This window comes from Oncorhynchus mykiss, chromosome 16 (assembly GCF_013265735.2).
Source record: "Oncorhynchus mykiss isolate Arlee chromosome 16, USDA_OmykA_1.1, whole genome shotgun sequence".
In the NCBI taxonomy this organism is placed as follows: domain Eukaryota; kingdom Metazoa; phylum Chordata; class Actinopteri; order Salmoniformes; family Salmonidae; genus Oncorhynchus; species Oncorhynchus mykiss.
This window is the reverse complement of record NC_048580.1, coordinates 63,485,771-63,490,818: the sequence shown is the minus strand read 5'-3', so window position 1 is coordinate 63,490,818 and position 5,048 is coordinate 63,485,771.

Here is a 5,048-nt window from a genome sequence, read left to right as displayed (position 1 = left end):
ACATCCCCACACACACACACACACACACACACACACACACACACACACACACACACACACACACACACACACACACACACACACACACACACACACACACACACACACACACACACACACACACACACACACACGCACACACACACACACCAGTTAACCACAACTCTGCATGACCTCATTTTGCTCCAATGAGGGCCCTAGATTGACCCCCGCAGACCACCAGGTCAACCCCTGAGCACGGCTCAACCAATCAACAACATGGCAAACACCAATATAACCATTTACATGAGACCTAGTATAACACTAACAAAACCATGAAAGACTGTTTAAAGAGAGCAGAGGGGTATCAGGTGGAGTTCTGTGGGTTATGCTGTCATGGCCTATTAGTATTTAAACAGCATTTGTTTTCCATTAGAGCTACATTCACAAATGCCCCAGGTATGATGAGAGAACCAACGTGCTCCTATTGTGATTCAAACATTCACACACACACAAGGGTGCACATGCGCACACACACACACACACACACTCACACACACACACACACACACACACACACACACACACACACACACACACACACACACACACACACACACACACACACACACACACACACACACAGACACACACAGACACACACAGACACACCAATGAGTAAGAAACCACTTTTTTACTGATGAGAACAATGTGTCCCACAAAGAAAACTTTTATGTAATTTGTGAATAAAGAGATAGATTCAGAGAATTAAATATATAAATACCACATTTTTAAAAAGTGTGAGTTGACAGTATTACACAAGCACTTGGTTTAATACCTAGCCATAATGTCCACTGGGGAAAGGACCCAAAGCTCTACTCTCCTTTATTAGTCATCTGCTCAGATTATAGACACACCATTTTGATTACCTCAGAGAGAGAGAGAGAGTAAAGATAGAAAGATAGAGAGACAGAGACAGAGAGAAAGAGAGAGACAGACAGAGAGAGAGAGGACCATGAGAGAGAGAGAGAGAGAGAGAGAGAGAGAGAGAGAGAGAGAGAGAGAGAGAGAGAGGAGCATGAGACGTATCCCCCACGGGGCTAAACACACACACGTACACACACACACATCATGATGAACACAGGCCTCTATGAACCCTTTTACTGGCAGGATAATGAAATCAATATTGCATATAAATAAATGGGCCCAAAACAGATCTGTGATAAAGTGTCCGAAAGACCTTAAATCAAACAGTCTGACTCAATGGCCACCTACCCCTGCTGTATATCTGTCTGCACTCTATCTATATATCCAGCTATCGAATTTCAAATGAATCTTGAATGTCTGTCTGTCGGGTAGAAGAAGGAGAAGAAGTGGTGGTGTGGATGATGTGGTGGTGTGGAAGGAAGGGCAGAATGAAGGTAGACACTGAAAGAAGCAGAAGAGGAAGCAATGAAGTTGGAGGAGGTGAGAACATGTGAGGAGCATGAGGTGGAGAGTGAGAACAGGCCATAGAGTTCATAGCAGAATAGCATTTGACTATTTACACTCTTTCACAGGTCTTTAACATGTTCTCTCCTTCACAGTGAGTAGATTTGACTTGCAGACTGTCCTTAAATCAAAGTGCACCCTGCCCTCCTCTTATCCTCCCTCTGTCTCTCACTCCCACTGCCCTCTCTCTTCGCCTGTCATTTATTAATGTTGTAAATTGTCACCAGGTCCTCCTTTAATGGATGGGAATCACACCTGCTCAGTCTTGGTCACAGGATTCACTGGCTTTGCAGAGGAAACTGGAGGTGGAGGCCACACACACACATACACACACGTACACAAGCACGTACGCACTCACACACACACTCACAAACACCTCTGGGAGTTGACAGGGGTGATCTAATGAGACTGATGGATGGGGGGATGAGGGGAGGAATACATGGACAGATGAATTTGATTTGTCCAAATGAGGGGTGAGTCACAGAATGGTGGAGAGACAGGTCTGTGTATCGCTACGTCGACTGCGGCCGCATGTATCAAAGTAAATCAATTATCAATCGATACGCCTTTTCAATTTGCATGAATCAAACAGCTCAGAGAATCTTCCTGACTGTCTTTTTTCCCCTGTCTCTCTGTGACAGACAGACTCTGACCATCTTTCTCCCTCCTCTCTTTCTCCACCCTCTCTCTCTCCCTCCTGCCTCTCTTTCTCCTTCCTCTCTCCCTCTACCTCTGACAGACACACGAAGAGTGTTCTTCACCTTCTTCTGTCCCACACTCTCACCCCCACCTCTCTCTCACTCCCCCATCTCTCTCTCACCCCCCACCTATCTCTCCCTCACCCATCTCTCTCTCACCCCCCAACCTCTCTCACCCCCCCCCCCCCCCCCCCCCCACGTCTATCATAACCTCTCCCCCCTGGTTTGAATCCCCAAGCCAGCAAAGTAGAAAATTCTGCCATTCTGCCCTTGAGCAAGGCAGTTAACCCCCAACAACAAATTCTCCCTGGGTGCCGATGACATCTGAATCTGAGGGGTTGGGTTAACTCCAAACAGCAAGCAATGCAGGTGGCTAGGAAACACTCCCTAGAAAGGCCAGAACCTAGGAAGAAACCTAGAGAGGAACCAGGCTATGAGGGGTGGCCAGTCCTCTTCTGGCTGTGCCGGGTGGAGATTATAACAGAACATGGCCAAGATGTTAAAATGTTCATAAATGACCAGCATGGTCAAATAATAATAATCACAGTAGTTGTCGAGGGTGCAACAGGTCAGCACCTCAGGAGTAAATGTCAATTGGCTTTTCATAGCCGATCATTGAGAGGATCTCAACCGCTCCTGCTGTCTCTATAGAGTTGAAAACAGCAGGTCTGGGACAGGTAGCACGTCTGGTGAACAGGCCAGGGTTCCATAGCCACAGGCAGAACAGTTGAAACTGGAACATTCAGTTGTGCAATTGGCTAGGTATCGCCCTTTCCTTTCCCTAAAGCCATAATGTTACATTGCTTAAAGTGGTATGACATGTAAAGAGATCTTGGGACAGAGAGACTCTGCCTGATCAAAACAAACAGCTGACATCAGGTAACCTTCCCATGACACTGATACATTACAATATTCAGTTGCTTAATTATGGACATTGGATGGACATTGAACACAAGCAACAGGGCAAAGGCAAGGACAGATACCAGAACCTCTTTTCAGACATGCTTCTTGCTAGTAACTAACAATTCTCCCATCAAACACTGAACACACACCTGACCACCTTGTTTTCTAACCACATGTAGCCACAGATGCTAATACTGTGTTTAAACAGACATCACCTTCAGATATGGATCTAGTCCTATCAACAACCTTAGAGCGCTCTGAAATCAGTGTAGTAGGGGTGAAAATAAGGGCTAATGTTTCCCCCTCCTCTCCAGTCTCTTAGGGCATGCTGAGCCTCCTGAATATTTCAGCAGTAGAAATGAACTGCTCTCTCTGACTGCCCTGGTCTGGTCCTTTAAGGCCGGGGTAAGTCGAGGCGCGCCTAACTCTGGTCACTGTGACCCTGAGCTTTATCCCTCAGGCCATCCCAAACTTGGGGCCAGGGCCAAATCTCAGGCATAGAGAACAATTAAAAGTAAAGGCAAGAGTCAGTGTTCACATACAATATGTGTGATTTCCCCTTTTACGGCTCCCAATCTATTTTTAATGAACCATTGAATATTAACTGGATTTGTAGGAGCCGAGTGTCAACTCCCATGAGTGTAAGTTGGAGCACGAGGTTTAGTAGACAGAGAAGGGGGGGATGGGTTGTGTGTGTGTATGTATGAATGGGGGTTTACATGGTGTTAATATGCGAGGAGTGGTTATGCTCAATTACAATTACAATCAACCGCCATGGGAGATGCATCAACATCAATTGTATACCCAGCACCCCCTTTGGAGTAGCTACAGTAGCAGCATTGTACTGAAGAAGAGATGGGGAGAAAGTGAGAAAGAGAGCAAGAGAGAGAGACAGAGAGAGAGACAGAGAGAGAGAGAGACAGAGAGAGAGAGAGAGAGACAGAGAGAGAGAGAGAGACAGAGAGAGAGAGAGACAGAGAGACAGAGAGAGAGAGAGACAGAGAGAGAGAGACAGAGAGACAAAGAGAGAGAGAGAGAGAGAGAGACTGACACCCCTATCAGACCACAGCAAAATCACAGTCTACTTAAACAGAGCAATACTCAATCATGAGGCATCAAAGCCAAAGGAACTGAGTAACATTAAGAAATGCTATAGATGGAAGGAATGCAGTTTGGAAACCTACCAAAAAACAATTAGGCAACAACAAATTCAATCCCTTTTAGACAATTTCCTGGGTAAAACTTTCCACTGTAATAGTGAAGGTGTAAACTTGGCAGTAGAAAATATTAACAGTATATTTGACCTCTCAGCTTCCCTATCAAACCTAAAAATCTCAAATAGAAAACCGAAGAAAATTAACAACAATGACAAATGATTTGATGAAGAATGCAAAAATCGAAGAAAGAAATTGAGAAACCTGTCCAACCAAAAACATAGAGACCCGGAAAACCTGAGTCTACGCCTTCCCTATGGTGAATCACTAAAACAATACACAAATACACTACGGAAAAAGAAGGAACAGCATGTCAGAAATCAGCTCAATGTAATTGAAGAATCCATAGACTCTAACCACTTCTGGGAAAATTGGAAAACACTAAACAAACAGCAACACAAAGAATTATCTATCCAAAATGGAGATGTATGGGTAAATCACTTCTCCAATCTTTTTGCCTCTATAACAAAGACTAAAGAGCAAAAACATATACATGATCAAATACAGATCTTAGAATCAACTATTAAAGACTACCAGAACCCACTGGATTCTCCAATTACATTGAATGAGTTACAAAACAAAATAAAAACCCTCCAACCCAAAAAGGCCTGTGGTGTTGATGGTATTCTCAATGAAATGATAAAATATACAGACAACAAATTCCAATTGGCTATACTAAAACTCTTTAACATCATCCTTAGCTCTGGCATCTTCCCCAATATTTGGAACCAAGGACTGATCACCCCAATCCACAAAAGTGGAG